We start from the raw sequence: 8774 nt of genomic DNA on the forward strand, positions 1-8774 counted from the left end.
TCGTCCCGCTGGGCGACAACCCCGACAAAGCGGTGAAGATGGGCAAGGATATCCCGGACCTACCGAGGAAGCAGCTCATGGCTTGCCTCCGAGCCAACGCCGACCTGTTCGCATGGAGCGCAGCTGAAATGCCCGGACTCGACCCAAAGATCGCCTGCCACCATCTCTCCATTGATCCAGCCACAAAGGCAGTAGTTCAACGTAGGCGTCGGTAGTCTCCCGAGAAAGTGGAGGCTGCCGAGAAAGCTGTAAAAGACCTCTTAGAGGCGAATTTTATTTCCGAGGCCAAGTATTCAACTTGGCTCTCCAACGTTGTACTATTAAAAAAATCTAATGGAAAATGGAGAATGTGTGTTGATTATACTGATGTTAACCGGGCATGTCCCAAAGATGCTTATCCATTGCCTAACATTGATAGACTGGTCGACAACTCGGCCGGCTATAAATTACTATCTTTTATGGATGCTTATTCAGGTTATAACCAAATCCCCATGGCGAGGTGCGACAAGCAATTCACGGTGTTCATGACCGAGTCGGGCAATTATTACTACAACGTAATGCCCTTCGGACTCAAAAACGCCGGAGCCACATACCAACGGATGATGAACAAGGTATTCCGAGGAGAGATCGACGACACCCTCGAGGTATACATGGACGACATGATCGTCAAATCTCGGGAGGACTCCGACCACACCACGCATCTCGAGCGAGTGTTCGAGCAGGCCAGATCCTGCAAGATGCGCTTCAACCCAGAGAAATGCACCTTCGGTGTCCGGGCAGGTAAATTCCTCGGATTCTACTTAACCGAAAGAGGAATAGAAGCCAACCCAGATAAATGCCGAGCATTCTCGGAACTCCCCACTCCTAACAACAAAAAATCCATCCAAGTCCTAAACAGGATGCTCACGGCACTATCCCGTTTCGTCGCAAAATCCGCCCAGCATGCATCCCATTCTTCAAGTTACTACGAAAGGAAGCGACCTTTGAATGGTCCGAGGAATGCGAGCGAGCACTATCCCACCTTAAGCAAGTACTCTCAAAACCACTCGTTCTCTCCCGACCCGGAGACAACAAGACCTTATATCTCTACCTGGCCGTCTCAAACGAGGCGGTCAGCGCGGCCTTGATCTGAGAGACTGAAGACGGGCAGAAACCCGTATACTTCACCAGCAAAGCCCTGCAAGGTCCCGAGGTGCGATACCAACAAATCGAGAAAGTCGCAATGGCCCTAATAACAGCAGCCAGAAGGCTGAGGTACTACTTCCTCGCCCATACCATCTTCGTTCGAACAGACCAGCCTATCAAGCAACTTCTCAGCCGACCAGACATGGCCGGGAGAATGCTAAAGTGGTCCCTCGAGCTATCCGAATTCGACGTACAATACGAGAGCAGGAAGGCACTAAAAGCTCAGGCACTGGCAGATTTCATAGCCGAGATGACCTCAATCGCTAACTCCCCAGCCCCCGCTGAGAACAAGTGGACCATCTACGTAGATGGCGCCTCAAGCAGCTCGGGGAGCGAGGCCGGCATAATCCTAGAAAACGACGAAGGGCTTATTATCGAAGTATCCTTAGTTTTATCTTTCACCACATCGAACAACCAGGCCGAATACGAAGCCTTCTTAGCGGGCTTGCGACTCGCCGAAGATGTGGGTGCCCGGGAAGTTAAGATCTACACCGACTCCCAGCTTGTCGCGTCCCAAATCAGCGGCGATTATCAAGCCAAAAACGACGTGCTCGTCGAGTACCTCACGCTCATCAAAGATAAGATGAAAAAATTCGCAAAAGCAGAAGTCGAGCATATTCCCCGAGAACATAACTCACGAGCCGACGTCTTATCCAAACTCACGAGCACGAGAAAGAAAGGCGGAAACAAGTCGGTGATCCAGGAAGTCCTATCAAGGCCAAGCATAGACAAGGAGGCACGACCCCTACCAGTGCTCGCCATAGGCAACGACCACTGCTGGATGACCCCGGTATACAACTTCCTCACGAAGGATGAACTCCCGACCGACGCGAAAGAAGCTTCGGCAATCAAAAGACGAGCCTGTTCGTACACTATCGTCGAGAACAAACTATACCGGCGAGGTTTCTCCATTCCCCTCCTCAAATGTGTCGACGCCTCGCAAGCCCTCGAGATACTACAGGAACTTCACGAGGGGATCAGCGGCCAACACCTCAGAGGCCGATCATTGGCGAGGAAGGCCCTCAGGGCGGGGTATTACTGGCCGACCATGCAACAAGACGCCAAGGAGCACGTCCAAAAATGCGATAAATGTCAGCGTCATGCCGACATGCATTTAGCTCCCCCAAACGAGCTTAAGTCTCTCTCATCACCCTGGCCCTTCTCAACCTGGGGAATGGACCTCCTCGGACCATTCCCAGTCGGATCATACCAAAACAAATATTTGGTGGTCGCCGTAGTTTACTTCACTAAATGGATAGAAGCCGAAGCGCTCGCCAAAATCACGTCCCAAAACGTGCTCTGTTTTTATAAATGGAACATACTCGCTCGGTTCGGAGTTCCACGGGCGATAGTAACCGACAATGGCACCCAATTCACAGATAAGAAATTCCAAGAATTTGTAGCCAAGCTCGGCACGAAACAACACTTCACCTCGGTTGAACACCCTCAAACAAACGGGCAAGCCGAAGCGGCCAACCGAGTCATCCTCCGAGGATTGAAAAGAAGACTCGGCGAAGCCAAGAAGGCTTGGGTCGAGGAGCTACACAGTGTACTTTGGACGTACAGAACGACACCCCATTCGAGCACGGGCGAAACCCCATTTAGGCTAACTTACGGCACCGAAGCCGTGATCCCCGTGGAGATCCGAGAACCTTCTCGGCGAACCGAATCGCCTCTCGAGGAAGAGCTCAACGACGAGGCCATGAGGGAAGAACTCGACATGGTCGAAGAGATCCGAACAGGGTCTTCCCTCCGAGAAGCAAAATTAAAACAACAGATAGCTCTGCGCCATAACGCCAAAGTCATCAAACGCGAGTTCGAAGTCGGCGCCCTAGTGCTCCGCAGAAACATGAAAGACTCACGCGAGGGAAAACTCGCCCCAAACTGGAAAGGCCCATACCGAGTTTACGATAAAACCAAGAATGGCGCCTATTACCTCGAGAACCTTCTCGATGAAAAACTTGCTCGACCCTGGAATGCTGAAAAACTCAGACGCTATTACAATTAGACACAACCTAACACTCCCCGGCCGCTCGTCCCGAACACGAGAGGAAACCGAGCATGGACTCGCGTCATGGTACGAACGCGAGCACTCCACGACAGTGACAGTCGGAGCTCCCTGTCAAAAGGGATAGAACCGGCTACACGGCGGATTCTACACCTAGACCCACCGTGGCCGTACCTGCACGGAAGAACCCCAACTCGCGATGGGACCGTTCACGCCGCGAGCACTTGGCCCCGACCGCGGTCTCGTGCTCGCTCATGGTGCACACCTACTTTGAGCACCCGGATTGTACACCACACGCCCGGGCAGTCAACCTCGGCCGAGCACAGTCCAAAAGCAAAATATTCCTAAATGTTGGAATAACTCCCCAGAACAAATATAACCCGGACCCAAAACATGCAACAATAAAAAACATTCGAGACACGCATTGAGACAATCAAACATAAAGTGCGAATAGCAAGGCAACAAAATCCGACGAAATTGGCCAGCAATATTCAAATATTACAGCAAAATGACGGGCACGCAGACCCCAAATATTCTGGGCAAAAGCCCCAAAAATCCAAAAATAAAAACAACGGCACGCAGGCCAAGGAAACATAGGCACACAGGCCCAAAGCAAGATCACTCATCGTCAGGTGTGCCGGGCACCAGCTGACCATCCACAATCCTAGATGAAACCCCGATGTCATCCGTCTTCAGACCCGGGTTCAGAAACTTCAACTGCTGGACCGCACACTTAAAACCCTCCCCGGCCATGTCAGCAAGCTCGAGCTTCAAGTCGTCGATCTTCTCAACAAACTCGGCTCTTGACTTCAGCACCGCCACATCCGAGGACTCTTCCGCCGTCGGTTCCCAAGCCTGCTCGAGTTCCGCGACTTTTTTCTTCTCCGCCTCCACTTCCTCATTCTTCTGCTTCAGAAGTTCCTCCATCCTTTTCCTTGCCTTCTCCCGGAGGGTTTTTTACCTAGCAGCTTCGTCCTCAGCGGTTTTCTTGTCTTCCTCCGCCTTTTCCAGAGCATCGGCAGACACAGTGCCCCCTTGTGCGAGCACCTGATCCATTCCGACGACCCTCATTACAGCGGCGCTATCACTGGCCAGCTGCTTTAATCGGGCCGAAGAGAACATCTCCTCAACTCGACGAGTTTCGTCCGGAGAGACAGATAGAGGGTACTTCTCGAAAAACTGGTCTTCTTTGAAGCAGGGAGGGAGTAAGAATCCACGCTCGGATCCCATGGCCGGCGGATCCTCTCGAAGTGTTTCAGCCCGGCGCGTCCTCTTTGGCGTCTTCTCCCCCTCCGGGATCACCAAAGGAGATCCAGCAGACCCAGAGTTTTCACCCGAGGCCGCCGGCCGATTCTTGTTCTTTAGTGCCCGGAGCCTCTTCGCATCTTGGGCCACCTTCAGGACCTTCTCGTCCTTCAGCGGCATAGCATCTGAAAATCAAAACAAACAGTTAGCAATGAACATTAGCTGAAAAATCAAGATAAACAACGAAAATTCCACCTAGCAACGCCTTGGTTTCCGCGGGCGTCCTACACATCAGAAGAGCCTTGGTGTTTATGGCCCGAGTTTCGACCTTCGGCATTCCCTCCTTATCATAGACGGGCTCTCCAGTCCTCGTCACCCACGGGCTGAGAGAGAAGCTGTCCACATACTGACAGAGACGAGCATACGACGCCGAATCCTGCTCGTCCAAATCTCCATCTTCACGAGCATAGTACTTGGGTGGGAAGTTGAAATGACTTTTCCACCAGACGAAGGAGAACATGCTACAGAGCTTGGTCATAACCTTCCCTTCCTCGTCCCGCTCCGGGATGCCATCCTCACCGCACACTGTCACCATCTTTGACAACAAAGTGTACGCTGCACGACTATGCAAACGAACAATATAATAACGGTCTTTGAAGTCCTTGACCGAGTCAACATACATCTTGAAAAGTTTCCGATCAGCATTCATGAAGGAAACCCAGCTGAAGCGTCCATCGGCCGTCTTCCGTTGAACTCTGAAACAACGACCAAACAAGTCGGTCTTAGCGCCGATACCCAGGTAGTCGCAGACAATCTCGAAAGCCCGCATAAAGGCAAAGGCATTCGGGTGCAGTTGAGACGGAGCCAACGCAAGACCGGCCAACAGGGAGACTTGGAAGCTGGAGAAAGGCAGGCGAAACCCGAGCTCCCTGAAAACATACTCGTACATGGCGAAACTATCCCCATGGAAGTGAGAACAGATCCGCTCCTCGGCCCTCGGGAAAACCACCTGAAAATTTAGCTCATCGCTCGGCCCTCGATCCTCAACCTCCCGGAAAGCCCCGACCAATGATTCGGTATATCGGGACACCTCGAGTTTGGGCTCCTCGGCCACCCAATCAAGATCGACCTCAAGGTCATACTCAAAAAGTGGAGTCAAAGGGCCATCCTCGTCAATCTCCGAAGGACCTCCCTCTTCGTCACCCTCCTCTAACACGGTGAGGCGCGAGCTCTAGACCTCCACCTCCTCGACTTCAGAGCTACTCGCGCTCGTGTCTTGCGAAGTATCCCACGAACTAGAACTGGAGCTAGACCCCGAGCCGGATTCACCTGCATGCAGAAGGAAAAAATGAATTCGATCGATCATCAAATCCACCCTTCCACCGCGATACAAGTGAAAGGGTGGAACGGCGAGCAGCGGAGCCACCGACCAAACCCCTTCGAGGATTTCGTTGATCCCTGGCCGAGGCTTCCCCCAAAAATTTAACTTAACATAAAACATAAACACCCGGGTCCAGCCCAACAGGATCGGCAGAAACCTTGAATCCGCCGAGCCTAACTATAAGTAACCGACGGAGAACATGGGGACGCCGACCATTCCATGAATTTGACGAGCTAAATCATGAGGGAGCCGGGCTGAGACGAGAAAAATAAACTCCTATATTAACCTCCCCCGGGCATCGCTTGAATAACCCGGGGAGATGGCACGACTTTCGAATCTGCCTGCCGATTTAGACGGCGAAAATAGCAGAATCACACCTCAGGACCCTCTGTAAAGCAAAAGAAAGGCATTTGAAATCAAAAGAAACCTCAAACGCACCTGAGCCTGACATGACTTCAATGAACTTGATTGTTGTTCTTCAGAAAAGACGTTGGTGAGTAGTAATATCTGGAAATTTGACCTAGGCGCCGAGCACACGAACGGGGGCGGAAAATTCCCAAATGAGGAGCTTTGACCCTTTTTATAAGGAATTTGCCCGGAATGCGAAACGTCGCGTCGACTGACACATATTTCCTAGGCGCCGCCATCTACCCCTAGGCAATCATTACCCCATGCCACGTCAGCGAGTGTTGTTCACGCGCGGTCTCTCACCTTCCCCTACGAACGACACTGCTCGAGCACCAGCTGCAGACGAGGATCGCCATCACACCGCCCGGGCAATAGCAAAACTCGAAGCTCCTTCCTCGGAACTCCGACTTGGGGGGCTCCTGTTCTGGACTGGGCCAAGACTAGGCCCAATCTAGTTTCGGCCCACTTAACCTTAGAGGCCCAAACCCCTCTGTGCCCCACAATTGGACCTGGAATGCTCGTCTCCCCTATGCTCGATATAATGCTCCTCGTAAGCTGTCTGACGCCCAGCAATGATGCTCCCCGCGAGCATCCTCTCTGCCCAAGACCCTGCTCTCCGCGAGCACTCTCCGCCGAGGACCTTGCTCCTCTTAGGACTCTTTCACATCCAACCCCCCGAATAATGCGGAGTCCCCGTGGTCCCTAAAAGACCGCATCTTCCTTAAACTTCGGAGCGGTTAACCAGGACAGAGGGCACTCACGCACCTCCGATATTTCCGTCCAGGAAACCTGGCAGTCTCCTAATTGGGCCTGGGCATCCAACCCAAATAGCGAGATCATGGCCCAGCACTGGGGGCTATAAATACCCTCTTTCACTAGAGGGTCAGGTATTCACTTCTTTCTTACTCTTAGCTTGTACTTGCACTCCCTTGCTCGTTTCCTTACTTTGGCATCAGAGTATCTTGCAGGTACACCCCCTCCTCACTCCTCGAAGACTCAGTTCCGAGCAGCCAGCGACGATTCTTCTGATCAGGTACGATCAAAAACCAAACCCTAACATATATGTTAATGAGTGAGCATTTGTGAAATAAATATTCTATATAATTTATAATTAATTCAGTGTATATATCACAACGCTTGTTTAAAATATAACCGTGTAAATTAATTTTACACTATCAATCTTTGATGATAATCATCCTGTCAAATCAGACCTAAAATTTTGAATTATTTATATGACAGCGTAATATATTTTCAATAATAATATAAATTTTTTTATATTGCCAGATCTCAATTAAACATTTATTTTAATTAACTTATGATAGAATAGACCACAAATAAATTTACAATAATTGAGATAATTTCTTTTTTGACAAATATTTGTGATAATTACAATAGTTTCTTTTTTGACAAATATTTGTGATAATTAATGTAACTCTATATGTTTTACATCTATCTATATAAAAAATAAAAAAAACCTTATATAAAACCGAATTTTATGAAGCTTTAGTTTGATTTAGCTATTAAAACTTTTAAGATGTTTGCAACATAGTTTTATCATCAATTCAAATATATCATATTAAGTAGACCAATTATTGATCTCCAAATATAAAAATTCAAATATATCATATTAAGTAGACCAATTATTGATCTCCAAATATAAAAAAGATATAGGTTCTAAAGACTCAGTCATCAAACTCAATGATAAAAAATTATTTGCACCCTTGAAAACGTGAGGTTCTCTCCAGTCGCAAACTCTAAACAATAATAAAGGTTAGTAATATAATTATAGAGTGTCTCAAAATGATGTCATTTTAGTGGACATAGAACAAATAGTTGTGTATGTCATTTGATAAGAACTATCACTTTACTACATCATTCCACAAATTTAAAAATATAAATACAACAGCAGTTTGCCTTCAATATACAAAATAATAATTTTTTTATTGAAGGTATGAAAATATTTTATATTGACAATGCGTATATTATTGAAAGATGAGATAAAAAATGAAATATATATATTTTTATTAGAATTTAATATCTGTAGTACTAAAGAACACGTCTTTATTCGCATTACTTTATTTGTCGTTATGGATAACAGCGTTTGCCGACAGCAATTGATGTGACATGTCAATTAAAATACCAATGTAGTATGTTTTGTGGAAATAAATAAAGATTCAAGTGAAAAGTAAACAGCGAAGTCGATATGTCCGAGTGGTTAAGGAGACAGACTTGAAATCTGTTGGGCTTCGCCCGCGCAGGTTCGAACCCTGCTGTCGACGATTTTTAATTTTTCTGGAATTCTGTCAAGCATGTAATGACATAAAATGTGACGCATAACATATGGGATTAAGGGAAAATGTTTCAGTTAACGAAAGTGTAAAATAACTAGAGTCCGTTTAATTTTTGTTTTAAAAATATTTATAATGTTTTTGTGTAAAAATTAGTTTTAAATGTTTTTATGTAAAATTTTATTTTATGTATTTTATCATTTTTTTAATAATTTGTTTAATATTATAATTTTAAAATATCACTTAAGTGTGAATCTAT

At 47.6% G+C, this 8774-nt stretch overlaps 1 non-coding gene across 1 annotated transcript; it reads left to right on the forward strand.

Annotated features, from left to right (window-relative positions):
• Positions 1-8424: 8424 nt before the first annotated feature.
• On the forward strand, positions 8425-8506 carry TRNAS-UGA (transfer RNA serine (anticodon UGA)). Its single transcript has one exon. It is a non-coding gene; the product is annotated as a tRNA-Ser (tRNA).
• The last annotated feature ends 268 nt before the right edge of the window (positions 8507-8774 follow it).

This window comes from Vicia villosa, linkage group LG3 (assembly GCF_029867415.1).
Source record: "Vicia villosa cultivar HV-30 ecotype Madison, WI linkage group LG3, Vvil1.0, whole genome shotgun sequence".
Classification (NCBI taxonomy): domain Eukaryota; kingdom Viridiplantae; phylum Streptophyta; class Magnoliopsida; order Fabales; family Fabaceae; genus Vicia; species Vicia villosa.